The following is a 17,980-nucleotide window of genomic DNA, read 5'->3' on the forward strand; positions in this document are numbered from 1 at the left end:
CCAGTCCAAATTGGACAAGGGGTTGGGGGCGCGGCCCCCCTCTCCCCTCCTTCCCCCTTCTCCTTTAGGTGGGAACCTACTAGGACTTGGAGTCCTAGTAGGATTCCCCTTCTCCCGGCGCGCCTAGCTTGGCGGGATGGCCTCCCCCTCCCTCCTTTATATATGGGGACAGGGGGGCACCCTAGAACACACCAAGTTTTGCCTTAGCCGGGTGCGGTGCCCCCCTCCACAGTTACAGACCTCGATCATATCGTCGTCGTGCTTAGGCGAAGCCCTGCGCCGGTAACATCATCATCACCGTCGCCACGCCGTCGTGCTGACGGAACTCACCCTCGTCCTCAACTGGATCAAGAGCACGAGGGACGTCATCGAGCTGAACGTGTGCTGAACGCGGAGGTGCCATATGTTCGGTACTTGGATCGGTTGGATCGCGAAGACGTTCGACTACATCAACCGCGTTACTAAACGCTTCCGCTTTCGGTCTACGAGGGTACGTGGACACACTCTCCCATATCGTTGCTATGCATTTCCTAGATAGATCTTGCGTGATTGTAGGAATTTTTTTGAAATACTATGTTCCCCAACTGGTAGGACTCCTATGTGCGTCGAACGGCAAGTTTGGTGTCCGGGTGTAATACTCTTTTCCACTGTGAACCGGCTTTGTACAACCCTAGGCCCCTCCGGTGTGTATATAAACTGAAGTGCTTAGTCTGCAGAAGGCATCGGAATAATCATAGGCTAGACGCTAGGGTTTGGCCGTTACGATCTCGAGGTAGATCAACTCTTGTAACTCCTATACTCATCGAATACAATCAAGCGGGACATAGGGTTTTACCTCTATTGAGAGGGTCCGAACCTGGGTAAACACCGTGTCCCCATTGTCCCTTCTTACTATTGATCCTTAGACTCACAACTTGGGCCCCCCTACCCGAGATCTGCCAATTTTGACACCGACAAAGACGACATCATTGACACCATACTTTCACTATGTGGATATGCCCGCTTTGTCGCGCCAGAAATTGTTGCAAAGATATCTCAGTTACATATGTGAACTATCTATCTAATACACTAATGCATGTCAAGTTCACAATGTTAAATAGTTTTTGTTTGCCGATGGGCATCATGTTAAAAATGGTTCAATAGCAGGTGTTCTAGTACAATGATCGATCCATGTCGAAGTTCATTTGTCATGGCTGAAAATGAAATGAACCATGTAGAGAGAAAATGTCACACATATTCTAAAGCGCCCCCAACCAAGGATAACCATATTAAGAAAAACAAGAATGGTACTCACAATTTTTGAATAGTACGAACATTTTTTTGAAGTTGCACAAAAAAATATTTGCACTACAATAGTTTTTGATGTGCGATGAAATTTTTAAAATTTTAAGTCATTTTTAATATATATTTTTATAAGTTTTTGAAATATAATAAATTTTTTTAAAAAAAAGCTAAAGGAAAAGTACCGATGTAACAGCTAGTGAGAAAGTGCTAAGCAGAGCTATCGTTTGAGCGATTGATGGACAGGCCCATTTATGAGGCACTTGAGGCGACGTCAGCTACCGCGTGAGAGCAATCGAGATATAGAAACCCTACCTAGTAAGAGCATCTCCACCCGCGCCCCCAACACGGCGTCCCAAGACGATTTTTTTACGCAGGCGCCGAAAAAATGGACCGGTCACGCTCCCAAGAGTCTGTTTTTCGCCGGCTTGGGCTGAAGTTAGTGCCGGTGGACCCAGGCCGAACCCGGCGTGCTGGAGGGCGTCCGGGGGCGCCAGGGCGATTATTTTTTACGCAAACGGGCGCGGGCCCGCCAAGTCAGCGAGACGCCGCTTCGTCGCCCTCATCACCTCGGTTCCCGCGGAAATCAATGCCAAGCCTGGCCAAGGCTGACGCGTTGCCGCGCCGGTCAGCCTCCATTGATGCCTCATGGACGGCGCAGTGAAGGCACCGCTGATGCGCATCCCGCCCGCTCCCGCCACGCGTCGCCCGGCATGTCGCCTCCCGGCCGCCCCGCTTGGGCTATAAAAGGCGCCCACTCCCACCGGCGAACGCCACATCCTCCCCCTCTCGCAAAAGCCATCCCCCTTCCCACCGACGAGCGAAGCAAAGATGGCCGAGAGGTTTCCAGACGATGGCGCAGCGGCGAACGGCTTCGGCCGCCGACACCTCCAAGTGCCGGAGGCGCGCCTCCTCTACGAGGCCGAGTACCCGGCCACCCCCTGACATCCGCGTGTCGAGAGTGTGGAGGCTGAGCGCGGGCGGCGTTCCGGTGCCACCGGTGCCTGAAGGGGCGGCACGGCGGGCGGAGATCGCCCGCATCCGCTCCTCCCTGACAGAGGAGCAGCGGAACCAGCTAAGGTACACGCCCGACAGTGAAACGCTGTGGACGATGTACTTCCAGCGCTGCCGCGAGGAGCAGATCGCCTCTGTCAACGCCGTCATTTCCCGCGGCCGCCTCAACGCCGAAGGACGGCGCGAGTGGTGGGGCGTCCCCGGCCGCACCCTCGAGGCCGTCCTCGACCACATCGAGACCGGCAACGTGCCGCGGCTGGAGTACCCGACGCGGCCATCCTTCTCTCGCCGCCGCGACAGTTCCTGGACGCCGCGGCGAATGGAGTCGACGTCCTCGTCGTCGGGCTCTGGCTCGCCGGCTCTCCGCCCCGTCAAGCCAGAGCCGTAGGAGACGCCGCAGCGGCGCCGCACGTGCAGTGGCGCCCTCGTCATCAACGAGGGTGCCCGCCCCTCCCCGCGCTCCCTTCGCCTGGTCTGGCCTAAGCCCGAGCCGGGCCTACTCCCTGTGAAGCCGAAGCATGCCAACATGGTGGCTCCCGACGATGAGTCCACCCTGAAGTGGGCGAAGCAGGACTATGTCCGCGAGCAGGTGCTTCGCGCGCGCCAGGCGTACGCGAACTCTAGGCCCGGTGACGCGGCCGCGAGGAGGGCGGTGTCATCGTCCTCGACAGCGACGAGGAGGAAGAGGCCGGGACGTCCAGCTCCCGGCCGCGCGTCGGCGATCCTGGGCAGGGTTGCAGCAGAGACGGTGGCTCCGATGGGGCACGCGACGACGACGACGACGACGACGACGGCGACTACACCCGCTTCTACAGGCTTCTCGGCATGTAGATGGCGGACGGTGGACGCGGGGTAGTGGCTAGCGGCGTAGTTTGGCTTTAGTTTGACGTAGTTTGTATGTTTTTACTTTTTTTAAAAAAAATCAATAAAATTTCGCCGAGTTCATACCAGATCTACGTAATTTCGCCGAACTCAGAATGACCTTGCGGGCGATGACTGGAGACCGAGCCGCCCCAAACGTCAAACTTGCGCCGGTTCGCCCCAGACGGCCTTTTTTCGCCGCCCTGGTGGGGCGAACGGCTGGAGATGCTCTAAAAGCAAGCGATACATAGCCACGCCCGCACACATCTACATGAAACTTGACTACCTTAAAAATATATAAATCCTTTGAGGTGCCTATCCGAAAAAGGAAGCCGTAAGCGAAAAAACATCTCCAACGCCGGACCATGTGCGCTTGTGTGGTTTATTATATGCTATTACCTCTCACGCCAAAATAGAAGAAAAGAAAGACCATGTTAAAATTTGCAAGTGGATATACCTTAAAGGACCCAAGGACATCTCCAACGGGGAACCTCGAACCGCCGACCCCCCACCACCGATAGCGAGGAACAATAGACCACGGGACGTCGCCGCTATTTGGTTCCCATGAAGGCCACCGCCACTGCCTCGCTGGGTTACACAGGCGTTGACTTGCCCGTTTCGCGGGGGCGTAGGTCACAATGACTGTCTTCCCCCGCCGTAAAAACAACATTGATCCATGCTTCATGGAAGCGAAGGCTACTCTTCCCCTTCCGCTGAAGCATATCCCTTCGGGTTCACGGTAGTCATGTGAGCTTGCTGACGGACATGAGAAAGACATGTCATGGCAATGGGGCTCCGCCAGGACTGGTGATAGATTAGGTTAGAATAGGCTAGCCTGGTCCGCTATACTTTAGTTAAAATATGTTCGAAATGTAAATATTTTTGTCTGGTTTATATGAAAATTGCCTGGTTTGCATGTAGTGTAATTCATCTAGTTTATTGAAATCCGGTTTGAAATGTATGCTGCTATGATTGGATGTTTGACTCCTGCATCATTGTTCCTGGACTGGTTCCCCCACCCATGAATGGATGCGATGTCCGGTTTAAGGGTTAGTGTTGGAGGTGCCCTGAGGCCTCCCCGTTTTGCTGCACCAAGATCACGGCAGGAGGACGTGGTGGAAGATCATGGCTGGAGGCGAGGAACCGCCAAGATCTGTGGTGACGGCTTCATTTCCTTGTGGTGGAGTAAACTACACAAACAACAAAATTGCAGCTGGTCACTCGCTTGATTGTCGACACGATACTACACCTACAGAAATACTGAGTAAATAACCTACACGTGTGGTTTACGGACCTCTTCCACCCCGTAAATGTCGAATGGAGCCGAATTTGAAACTTCAAAATTCAAACTCTTCAGTTAAAAAAATCCGAAAAGAACAGAGGGAATTTGACTGGCAAAACGTCATATATTAACAACGAACAGTGTGAGATTTATCGGTAGGTGTAGCAAAAGTGCAAAACTCATCTCGGCCGTGGACCGTGGTTGCATCGATTCGTCAGCCCTCACAGTTCACACGTCCTTTTAGGGAAGGATTTGTTTATGGTTTCCCGTGCGACTTTGACCACTACGACTACGAGATCCACCGGAGTACCACAATTGCTTGGAGCCTAAACCCCATAATTAGTCTCAGGGCCCTTAACTATGAATTGTTTTTGTGTGAGCGCGTGTGTGTGTTTCGTGTGTGCTTAGCCTAGGTATAGCTAGCTACTCCCTCCGTCTAGGTGTGTAAGTCATCTTATGAAAATCAAATATTTCCAAAACATTTAGGCGCGGTGCATTAAATTTACCTTGTTTCTTGTTTCTTGACGTATCAACCAATAAAAGATATGGGGTGTGCATGGTTTTAATGACTTGAGACTATCAAACACGACATGCAGTGGTTAGTTCATTGCATGCAATGCTATTAATTAGCAAATGAACATTAAGTACTCTCGTTTTTCCTTCCTCTTTGGTCACGGTGCACAACCTAAAATGACTTACTCACCTAGACGGAGGGAGTACTAAATGCCACTGATCTCTTCTCAGTGCGCCTACCGCCGGCCACACATTGGAACTCCGACGACCAAATGGCACTGGCACCAACCCCAACACCCTTCCAGACATGTCCTATATAAACGCGGCCATGGTTAGCGAGCACACTCACTCCACTACACGTCCTCTCGCAACGTACATTCCCACAGCTAGCTCTTTTGCACGTACAGAGTTTTCTACCTAGCTCACTTCGAACAAATCTCACCGCTGCCGATGGCGTTGTCGCTCCTCCCGGCGTTCACGGTGAGGCGGGGCGAGCCGGTGCTGGTGGCCCCGGCGGAGGAGACGCCGCGGGAGACCAAGACGCTGTCGGACATCGACGACGGCGAGGGCATGCGGTTCTACAGCTCGGGGATCCACCTGTACCGCGCCAACCCCCGACAAGCAGGGGGAGGACCCGGCCGCCGTCATCAGGGAGGCGCTGGCCAGGGCGCTCGTGCCCTACTACCCTCTCGCCGGCCGCCTGCGGGAGGAGGCCGGGAGGAAGCTCGTCGTCGACTGCGAGGCGCAGGGCGTCATGTTCGTCGAGGCCGACGTCGACCTCACCGCGGCTGACTTCGGGGACGTGCAGAGCCCCCCGTTCCCTTGCTTCGAGCAGTTCATCCTCGAGAGCACCACCGTCGCCGGCGTCGAGCCCGTCATCGACCGCCCCTTGCTCTACATCCAGGTACCTAACGTGCACGTGTCGCTGTCACGTCAGATCGATTCACGAGTTGTTTCTGTGTAGTTTTTAACGATGTTGTTTCGACGTCGTGCAGGTGACGAGGCTCAAGTGTGGGGGCTTCATCTTCGGGCAGCGTTTCTGCCACTGCGTGGTGGACGCGCCGGGCGGGATGCAGTTCGAGAAGGCCGTCTGCGAGCTGGCGTGCGGCGCCGCGTCGCCGTCGATCACGCCGGCGTGGGGCAGGGAGATGTTCATGGCGAGGCAGCCGCCGCAGCCGTCGTACCCGCACCTGGAGTACAGCGAGCCGGCGGGCGGGGCGGTCGACCGGATGCTGACGACTCCCCCGGGCGACATCGCGCGCGTGCCCTTCTTCTTCGGGCCCCGCGAGATCGCGGGGCTGCGACAGCGCGCGCCGCCGCACATGAGCAGGAGCTCCCGGTTCGAGCTGGTGGCGGCGTGCATCTGGCTGGGCCGCACGGCGGCGCTCGGGTACGGCGCCGACGAGGAGGTGCGGCTGTCCTTCATCGTGAACGCGCGCGGCCGCCGCGGCGTGCCGCTCCCGGAGGGCTTCTACGGGAACGCGTTCGCCTACTCCGTGGCGGCGACCACGGCCGGGGAGCTCTGCGCGGGCGGGCTGGGCTACGCGCTGGAGCTGGTGAAGAAGGCCAAGTCGGCCGTGACGTACGACTACCTGCTGTCGGTGGCGGACCTGATGGTGCTCCGGGGCCGGCCGCTGTTCGCGCTGTCCCGGACGTACATCGTGTCGGACGTGAGCCACGCCGGGTTCAAGAGCGTGGACTTCGGGTGGGGCGAGTCGGTGTACGGCGGGCCGGCCAAGGGCGGCGAGGGGCCGATCCCCGGCGTGACCAACTACTTCTCCCGGTCCAAGAACGGCAAGGGGGAGGAGGGCACCGTGGTGCCCATCAGCCTGCCCAAGGACGCCATGGAGAAGTTCCAGCTCGAGGTGGAAGGCCTCACCGCCGAGATCTAAGCTGCGCGCGATCGAGTACCTACCCACCTATGTACAGGCAGCGTACACGTACTACAAAGCATACATCGTCACGTAGTGGCACGCAACGCGTGGGCCATATAAGTGCATCTCCTGACTGACCAACTTTTGCTCTTGTGCTTATTATTTACGTATATCTGTGTGCGTGGTGTGTAGAAATTGCCAACAGTGTACAACATGCATGTTCTGTCCGTGCAATTTGTATGTAATTTTCCCGCAAAATAATTGTATGTATTTTACTGGATCTACTAGTAAGGAATGAAAGGTCGGTGTGCTACTGCAATATCAAATTTGGCGGGAGTGGATCAACAACTGGGTAGTGCAATTTAGATATGATGCGGTGTTTATCTGAGAAGTACAGCAAAATGAGCGACAACAACCACTCCTGTGGGAGCATGAGACCACCTTTTGGATGTTGAACTCTGTTCTCGTTTGGTTTCCGTGGGGTAGGGCTTGGGGCTTGGTACTTTGATCCTAAAAAGAGGACGGCATAGTTGACACTCTACTTTCACTATGCGGATATCCACGCTTTGTCGCGCCGGAAATTGTTGCAAAGATTTCTCAGTTACATATGCAAACTACCTAATACACTAATGCATGCCATGTTCACAATGTTATATCAAAAAAGGCTTTCGTCCCGCTTTATATATAAAGCACCAAACCACAAGCATCCAGTACAACCACACGCCACGTCATCCTAACACACGCACACACCCAAGACGGGCTACATAGGCGCTGAGCGCGGCAACATCACTCCTAGCACTACCGCACCGAAGATATGAAGCTACATATGACGAACCATGCGCTCCAAAGCGGCGCCTTCAGGAAGGATACGACGCCGGAGCGTCGCCACCGCCCGATTCAAGAATCAGAATTTCCTCCGGAGCCGCATGACGGGCAATGAGAGCCGCGACGACGCCTTCAAGAAGGGAACGATTTTGCCGCTGCCGGTCCGTCCGAAGATAGAGCAGGTTTTCACCTCGGCCAACAATCACCGCCACCGAACGCCACACCCCGGCAACCACGCCACCCACATGACCATGATGACCGGGCAGCACCAAGGCACGGGCTTTGTCCAAGAGCACCGCACAACCACCACCACCAGGGCCGCCGCCCCAGCATCCAAGACCTCAACACCACCTCACCCGTGACCCGCCGCCCCCCAACGAAAGAGACGAGCGGAAAGGTCCCACCTTTCGCGCCCCTGGGCGACCCCCAGCGTCGAGACCCAATAGGTCGGCCAGAACTGGCATCCACCGACCCATCCTGCTGCCCCAAGCGCGAGATAAGCTCGGTCCTGCAGCAACGAGAGGGGACGAGGTCAGTCCTGCTGCATCGGGCGCGAGACGAGCGGTGGACCGCAGCTGGGAGAGGACCAGCCCTTTGATGGGAGTAGCGTCCGGGCGACGAGGAGATGGGGTGAAGGTCGAGACGGCCCGACCGCAGACAAACCGACGCCGGAGAAGCCGGCCGTTGCCGCAGACAGATCCATCGAGCCACCGTCAAACCGCCACGACACCGGTAGGCCACTGAGACCTGCACATGCCGCCGCCCACGGCCGGAGCAGCAGCCACGCCCTGCCGCTGCCCATCCGCGTCGCCCGACGAGCTCCAAGCGCCGGAGCCGCCGGGCACGCACCACCGGAGCCACCGCCACTGTGCCGCCACCCCGACCACCCTCCAGCACCACGACCAGGAGCAGCCCGACGCGCCACCACCATCACCCTCCAGCGCCTGACCAGCAGCAACCCGACACACGACCACCACCCTCCAGCACCGCCGGTCGCCCAAGACGCCATCAACCACCACCGACCGGATCTGGGCATGAAACCCCAGATCCGCAGCCTACACGCCCCGCTTCGGCCATGGGCACTCAGCAGTGAGCTAGGGCGCAACAGGAGCGAGGCCATGCCAGGAGAGGCCCCCAGCTGCCGGGGAGGAGGTCGGAGCCAGGGACGATTGCGGCACCACGCCATGGGAAGGAGGGCGAGCCCCGCGACACACCACGCCAGCCAAGGAGGGAAAGCAGCCCCGCTGCCGGCGGCGAGGGGAGGAGGGGCGGGAGGAGAAGCCTTTGGCCGGCGGCGGAGAGGGGCTCTCCTGGGTCGCCCGCGGGGGGAGCGACACGGGAGGAGAGCACAACCTTCACAATGTTATATACCCCATTCGTCCCATAATGTAAGATGTGTTTGCAAGCTGTGATGTTAAATAGTTCAATAGCAAGATTTCTAGTACAAATGTACGATGATCGATCCATGTCGAAGTTCATTTGTCGTGGCTGAAAACGAAATGTCACCAACCAAGAAGAATCATGTTAAAAAACAAGAATAATAGCACATCTCATGTAGTACATCAAATGGAGAACCAAGTTAAAATTTTGAGTCAAAAACTACCAGCAACTGAGTAATACATACGCGAAAAAGCTATATGTGGAGATAAAATTGCTCAGAAGATGGACAATTCACTCAAAGTCAAAAAAAATTTGGAAATGGAGGCGTGCCCCCGGCCTCTGCATCATGACGATGCATGCAACCATCTTATTAAAAAGTCTTAAAGTAGCAGAAAGTCAAAAAAGTATTACAACTTGCAAGCGGAGCGAAAAAATAAAAATAAAAGTACATGCTCAAAATCCCCATCGGTATGACAATGCAAAGGACAAGCTCCCTAGACTCCTATCCTGTTATGCTACCGTCATCCGAACCGGTTGAATATAGACCGTGTGACTATCTCCCATTGGTTGCACCCAGTAACCAAAGGCTCCCTGGAGTCTATAGGAGTGAGTAAGGACCACGTATGGATCCATGCGGAAGCTCTGAAGACGACCTGCAAGAAAGTTGAAGTATGTTGTCTGTTAAAAATCATGTCATTCCTGCAATTACATATAGCCCACATGAGCGCACATATTCCAATCTGAATACAAGCCGCCGTAATATGTTCAACCCCATCTAACCATGTTCCAAACAACGATTCGATGTCAACTGGAGGAGTAATGTTAAAGGCTATAAGGATCGTTCTCCAAAGCAGTTTGGCGAGTGGGCACTCTATGAATAAGTGTTGTATTGTTTCATCGTGATCACAAAAACAACAACGCGAACTACCTACCCACCGCCTCTTAATTAAGTTATATTTGGTGAGGATCACTTGCTTGTGGATGAACCACATAAAGATTTTAATACGCAAGGGAACCTTAACCTTCCAAATATGTAACGATCTCGATATTGGGCCAGATTTAATCAGATCCATATAGAAAGATTTCACCGTAAACACCCCATTTCTAGCTAACTTCCAATGTGTCGAACTAGGTTGGTCGGATAATTGAACATCTATCAATCTCCAGACCAAATGCATCCAGGCAGTCCATCTCTCATCAACTAACGCACGTTTGAATTGAATATTCGAGGGAGTCGTTTGAAATATTGTGCCTACCTAATCCTCCTTACGTTGCACGATGTTATATAAGGGTGGGGTATTGTATGGCTAGGGGCGTCTCTCCTAACCACGTATCCTCCCAAAATCTTGTTGACATCCCATTGCCAATCAAGAAGTTGACCCTACGAAAGAACAAGTTTTTCGTTCGCATGAGTCCCTTCTAGAATGGCGAGTCAGTTAGTCTCACGATGACATGGGCGAGCGTTTTCGACTGTAAATACTTATTACATAGAATCTGTGCCCATACCTTCCGGCTCTATCTCTAACTTGTAGAGCCATTTACTCATAAGACATTTATTCTTAATTTCCAAGTTCTCAATACCAAGACCCCCCAGTCCTTGGGTCGGCAAAGAATATCTCATCGTGCGAGACAATATTTCTTCTTGGCCTCATCTGACTGCCAGAAGAAACGAGATCTAAAAAAATCAAGTCTTTTCTGCACCCCTTTCGGTACCTCGAAGAAAGATAGCAGGAACATCGGCATACTAGTAAGTATTGTGCTAATTAGCACTAGCCGACCTCAGTACGACATTAGCTTGCTCTTCTAGCAACTAAACCTTTTTTCAATTCGATCTTCGATGCACTTCCATTCTTTATTAGATAACTTACGGTGATGAATCGGTATGCCCAAATAACTGAAAGGCAAAGAACATAATTCACATCCAAACAATTGTCTATAAGTGTCTTGTTCTTTTTTAGCCTTTCCAAAGCAGAACAACTCGCTCTTGTGAAAGTTTATTTTTAATGCAGACAATTGTTCGAAGATACATAATATGAGTTTCATATTGCGCGCTTTTGCAATGTCATGATCCATAAATAGGATAGTTTCGTCAGTGTACTGTAAAATGGAGACTCCCCCATCAACCAAATGAGGGACTAGTCCTTTCACTTGACCGTGTTGCTTGGCCCTGCCTATAAGAATGGTCAACATATCAGCCACTATATTAAATAGGAGAGGAGACATTGAATCCCCTTGTCTCAATCCTTTGTGTGTCTGAAAATAGTGTCCGATTTCATCGTTAACCTTGATTCCGACACTACCCTTCTGGACTTGAGAACCCACTTGGTTCCGCCAGGCCTCACTAAATCCTTTCATGTGCATTGCCTGCTGAAGGAAAGGCCATTTAACTTTATCATATGCCTTCTCAAAATCCACTTTGAAGATAACCCCATCTAGCTTCTTCGAATGAATTTCATGTAGCATTTCATGCAGGACGACAACCCCTTCAAGAATGTATCTCTCAGGCATGAAAGCTGTCTGGCTCGGTTGCACCACCGAATGAGCAAACTGTGTCAATCTATTGGTGCCCACTTTCGTGAATATTTTGAAGCTCACGTTAAGAAGACATATTGGCCTGAATTGCTCGACCCGAACTGCCTCTTCTTTCTTTGGCAATAGCGTAATCATGCCAAAGTTAAGATGAAATAGTTCTAAATGACCGTTCAAAAAATCATGAAACATAGGCATAAGATCATTCTCAATAATATGCCAACATTTCCTATAGAATTCTGCGGGAAACCCATCTGGTCCCTGTGCTTTATTCGGTTTCATTTGTGAAATGGCATCCAGAACCTCTTTCTCAGTAAACGGTGCAGATAGAATATCATTCTCCTCTGCCCGAAGCCGAGGGATGTCTCCAATAACAGATTCATTAAGGGACACCATGCTTGCTTCTGGAGGCCCAAAAAGTTGTTTATAATAATTAGAGATATAAGCTTTCAGATTCTCATGCCCCACAATTGTCCCTTCGTCCTGATCTAGCTGTATTATTTTCTTCTTCCTATGTTTACCATTCGCAATCATATGAAAGAATTGTGTATTGTCATCCCCTTGGACAACCTTAAGCACCTTAGCACGCAATGCCCACTTGAGCTCCTCTTCTCTAAGAAGAGCTCGTAAGCGTTGTTCGGCTTCAGATTTCAAGCTCTGCTCAGCTACCGTAAGAAGGTTGACTTCTGCTTTTAAATCTAGAGCATCTATTAATTGGGTGAGTCGCTCTTTTTCTTGTTTGTAAATCTCACTCTCGTTTCTGGCCCAAGCTCGTAAAAACAGTCTCAGATGTCTAATTTTATTTTGCCATCTCTCAATACTTGATTATCCACTAACAGGCTTTGCCCATTCGTGTGCGATGATCTCCATGAAGTTTTCTTTCTCGAACCAGCCTAGTTCGAAAGAGAAAGTGGTCTTGTTCACAATATGTATAGTTTCTCCCGAGTCTACTAGTAATGGTGTGTGGTCTGAGAGTGGTTAATGTGGTACAAGCATCGTGGTTAATGTGGCTAGTCTCACTTGGACCAAGGCCTCAAGAGAAGCATCATGCTCCTCCTTTTGCTTAGCAAGCGCCCGTTCCAGATCCTCAGAAGTGAAGGACTTGACTTCCATGGAAGCTGCGTGATACGTCTCCAATGTATCTATAATTTTTTATTGTTCCATGCTGTTATATTATCATTCTTAGATGTTTTAAAATGATTTTATAGTCATTTTATATCATTTTTTGGTACTAACCTATTGACATAGTGCCCAGTGCCAGTTGCTGTTTTCTGCATGTTTTTTACATCGCAAGAAATCAATATCAAACGGAGTCCAAACGCAGTGCAACTCCTGGAGGATTTTTTTGGGCTAGAAGAAAGCCAATGGGCCAAGGGAGCACCTGAGGGGCTGCTCGAGGTGAGCAGCACCCACCAAGGCACGCCAGGAGGCCCAGGCGCACCCTGGTGGGTTGTGCCCACCTCGGGTGCCCCTCGAACCGACTCTTTGCTCTATAAATACCCAAATATTCCAGAAACCCTAGGGGAGTCGACGAAATATTGATCCAGCCGTCGCATAGTCCAGAACCACAAAGATCCAATCTAGACACTGTCATGGAGGGGTTCACCACTTCCACAGGTGCCTCTCCTATGATGTGTGAGTAGTTCTTTGTAGACCTACGGGTCCGTAGTTAGTAGCTAGATGGCTTCCTCTCTCTCTCTCTCTCTCTCTCTCTCTCTCTCTCTCTTGTTTATCAATACAATGGTCTCTTGGAGATCCATATGATGTAAGTCTTTTGGCGGTGTGTTTGTTGGGATCCGATGAACTTTGAGTTTATGATCAGATCTATGTTTTTATCCATGAAAGTTATTTGAGTCTTCTTTGATCTGTTATATGCATGATTGCTTATAGCCTCGTATTTCTTCTCCGATATTTTGGTTTTGTTTGGCCAACTTGATCTATTTATCTTACAATGCGAAGAGGTGCTTTGTAGTGGGTTCGATCTTACGGTGCTTGATCCCAGTGACAGAAAGGGAACCGAGACATATGTACCGTTGCTAATAAGGATAACAAGATGAGATCTCTATCTGCCACAATAGATAAACATATCTCGTCTACATCTTGTCATTGTTCTTATTGCATTAGTCCATTTTCTCATGAACTTAATACACTAGATGCATGCTGGATTGCGGTCGATGTGTGGAGTAATAGTAGTAGATGCAGGCAGGAGTCGGTCTACTAATCTTGGATGTGATGCCTATATAATGATCATTGCCTGGATATCGTCATGATTATTTGAAGTTCTATCAATTGCCCAACAGTAATTGTTTTCCTACCGTTTGCTATTTTTCTCGAGAGAAGCCACTAGTGAAACCTACGGCCCTCGGGTCTCTTTTCATCATATTTACCTTTGCAATCTATTTTCTCTTGCATTTATTTTCCTATCTATTAAACCAAAAATATAAAAATACCTTGCTGCAATTTATTTGTTCTGCGATCTATTTATCCTATCTACCACTTTTTACCTCACATTATTTGCCCACTAGAGGCGCCGAACCCGAAAGGGATTGACAACCTCTTTAACACGTCGGGTTGCGAGTATTTGTTATTTGTGTGCAGGTGTTGTTTATGTTGTGTGAGGAGGTTCTCCTACTGGTTCGATAATCTTGGTCTCATCACTGAGGAAAATACCTACCGTTACTATATTGCATCATCTCTTCCTCTTTGGGGAAATACCAACGTAGTTCTAGCAGACATCAAAAGGAATTTCTAGCGCCGTTGCCGGGGAAGATCTTCAACATCAACCAGGTTCCTAATAACAAATCTCATCTCCTTGCAATTTACATTATTTGCCATTTCCCTCTCGTTTTCCTCTCCCCCACTTCACAAAATTTGCCATTTTATTTGCCCTCTTTTTCGTTCGCCATTTTCTCATCAGATCTATTCATGTTCTTGTTTCGCTATGGCTAGTTTGAATGCTCCTCCTTTGTTACCAGACTTTGAAGTTTATACTTCAAACAAAAACAAGGAGAAAATTTGAAAGATGCTTGGTATAGGCTTATGGAATCTTATCTTGTTTGCAACCTAAAGGGAGATGCAAAAATTTGCTTAGAAATTTAATAGGATTGGCTTTGCATCATGGACAACTCTTGGATTTTGCCGCAAAAGGGAATTTTATTGAGCTTGACGTCAATACCGCCTATGAAATTTTAGAAGGAATTTTGGGGGTTCCACCACAAAAGAAATGGTTTTCTTTCACCCCAGAGGGAGTCCAAATTTTGGACAAACTCGGTGATTTGCATAAACACATGGTGGAATTACAAAAATATAATGAACCTCTCAAACATCTCAATGGTAGTATCAATCGTATGAACACTTTGATTTCTCTTTGCAATAAAAGGTTGGATATTTTAGATCTCTAGATGGTTTCTTTTCCGGAAAATTTAGGGAAGCGCAAAGAGCCTCCCAGGTTTGAAAAGACCCTTACTAAGGTGGCAAAGATAACGGAAGGCAACACTTAGATCCTACCCATTATGCCTAGCTAGGGGCATAAAACGATAGCGCTCGTTGGGAGGCAACCCAATGAATAAAATTTATTTTTGCTTTTTTCTTTCTGTTCTTTAGTGTTAGCACAATTATGCTACTGTTACGATTGTGTTTTTTGTGTTTCAATTAGTGTTTGTTCCAAGCAAGGCCTTTGGAAAGACTTGGGTGAAAGTTTATTTGATCTTGCTGAAAAACAGAAACTTTTGCGCTCACGAGATTCGTTGTCAGTTTTTACAGAGAGTGATTTTAAGTTGATTCTTTTTGCAGAAGATTAATAGACAAATTCCCCACGTCTACCAATTTATTTCATAATTTTTGGAGTTACAAAAGTATTCGAAATTTTCATATTTCTACAGAATGTTCTGTTTTTGACAGATTCTGTTTTCTTTGCGTTGTGTGCTTGTTTTGATGATTCTATGATTTTCTTTGATGAGTTTTTGCCATAGAAAAGTTGGAATACAGTAGATATAATTTAAAAACAAAATAATAATAGGTTTTCTACAGTAGTTATAGTAGTGGTTTGGTTTCTTATACTAACGGATCTCACTAAGGTTTTGTTTGAGTTTTGTGTGATTGAAGTTTTCAAGTTTTGGGTTATCTTACGATGGATGAAGGAATAAGGATAAGCAAAAGGCTAAGCTTGGGTATGCCCGAGGCACCCCAAGATAATATTCAAAGAAGTAGCAAGCAACTAAGTTTGGGGATGCCTCCGAGTGGCATCCCCGCTTTCTTCTAACAACCATCGGTATTTTACTTGAAACTATATTTTTATTCGTCACATGATATGAGTTTTGCTTGGAGCGTCTTATATGATATGAGTCTTTGCTTGTTTTGCTTTGTGTTTTAAGTGTTGAATCCTTGCTGGACACACCCTTTTTAGAGAGCCAAAAATTATGCTATGCTTGCTCCTATGCTTCACTTAAATTTTTAGAGCCATGGACTTGCTCTAGTGCTTCACTTATATCTTTTTGAGCACGGTGTGCTTTGTTAATTTTGAAGAAATGCTATCATGCTTCACTTAAATTTATTTGGGAGTTAGTAATTTTTTAAGAAATTCTCTCTTGCTTCACTTAGATCATTTTGAGAGAAATAAAAAAATTATGCTCATGATCTTCACTTATATTTGTTTGAGCTTATCAAAAGCAACATATGAAAATAGTCCCAAAGTGATAGATATCCAAGGAGGATATAATAAAAAAATCATGAAGATCACTGGACAAAATAAACTTGATTCTTAGTAATGGTTTTGAGATATGATGATATGATATGTGAGTCATGTTGATGAGTATTTGTGCTTTAGTAAAAATATTGATGTTAAGGTTTGTGATTCCCTATGCAAGCACGAAAGTCAATAGTTATGCAATGAAATTTATATCCTACTTATGGTGCATTATTCGGTGTTACTTATGCTTAATGCTTGGGTACAAGATTTTTTACTTTTTGGTTGGTCGCTTCTCAATCTTTTTGCTAGCCTTCATTTTGCACTAAGTATGATCACTACTTGTGTATCCAAAACCCTTTAAACCAGTTTTGCCATATGAGTCCACTGTACCTACCTATATGTGGTATTTCCATGCCATTCTAAGAAAAATTGCATGTGCCATCTCTAATATTCAAAATAAATTTCTCTTTTGTGTGCTCTACTACTCGCGAGGCGGTAAAGGGTAGCCAATATTTTCCATGCTAGATGTGTTATTCTCACGATGAGTGTTTATTCACTTGTCATTGCACGAGAGTACGACAAAGGTACTAGGGATGCCCAGTCCCGAAATGAATAAATGAATTTACTTTATGTTGTCAAATAATAAATTCCTTGGAAAGTGATGGTATGGAAGGCACCCGTGGATACAGCTAGCCATGGAAAGTGAAAGTTATGGTGGAATAAGGAATAAACTTTATTTTCTGTTTGGGAACTGCCTATGATGTATCTAGCATGGAAAGTGTTGGGATGCTCCAAGTCGTTTTCGTCGGTAGGAAAAGTATGTCTCTCAAAAATAACTTTATCTCTTAATTTAAGCTTTGAGCTCTGGCACCTCTACAAATCCCTACTTCCCTCCATGAAGGGCCTTTCTTTTACTTATGCAATTTTTTTATTTTGAATTTGAGCCTCCATCTTCTCTTATAAAGCACCAACTAAGGGGCACTATGATCGTATTTGAGCATTGGGTGTAGCTAATATTCGAGTGTGTTTCAGGAATGGATCAATGACTGAGCATGATGGGCTAGGGATAACTTGCTTTAGTGTTCATATTTTGAAAGACATGGCTGCTTGTTGGTATGCTTGAGTATTAAACTCTTCATGTCAAAACTAGACTATTGCTTTGAATCATATAAAATTCCATATGACCATGCTATAAAGAAAAGAATGTGATGAACATGTTAGGCAACATTCCACATCAAAAATTCTGTTTTTATCATTTACAGCTTGGGGATGCTGATACGTCTCCAACGTATCTATAATTTTTATTGTTCCATGCTGTTATATTATCATTCTTGGATGTTTTACAATCATTTTATAGTCATTTTATATCATTTTTTTTGGTACTAACCTATTGACATAGTGCCCAGTGCCAGTTGCTGTTTTCTGCATGTTTTTTACATCGCAAGAAATCAATATCAAACGGAGTCCAAACGCAATGCAACTCCTGGAGGATTTTTTGGGCTAGAAGAAAGCCAATGGGCCAAGGGAGCACCTGAGGGACTGCTCGAGGTGAGCAGCACCCACCAAGGCACGCCAGGAGGCCCAGGCGCTTCCTATTGGGTTGTACCCACCTCGGGTGCCCCTCGAACCGCCTCTTTGCTCTATAAATACCCAAATATTCCAGAAACCCTAGGGGAGTCGACGAAATATTGATCCAGCCGTCGCATAGTCCAGAACCACAAAGATCCAATCTAG

General features: G+C 48.3%; 1 pseudogene; it reads left to right on the plus strand.

Annotated features, from left to right (window-relative positions):
* The first annotated feature begins 5,401 nt into the window (after positions 1-5,401).
* Positions 5,402-7,100, plus strand: LOC119340248 (annotated as a pseudogene).
* The last annotated feature ends 10,880 nt before the right edge of the window (positions 7,101-17,980 follow it).

The sequence above is a fragment of the Triticum dicoccoides genome, chromosome 7B (genome assembly GCF_002162155.2).
Source record: "Triticum dicoccoides isolate Atlit2015 ecotype Zavitan chromosome 7B, WEW_v2.0, whole genome shotgun sequence".
Taxonomy (NCBI): domain Eukaryota; kingdom Viridiplantae; phylum Streptophyta; class Magnoliopsida; order Poales; family Poaceae; genus Triticum; species Triticum dicoccoides.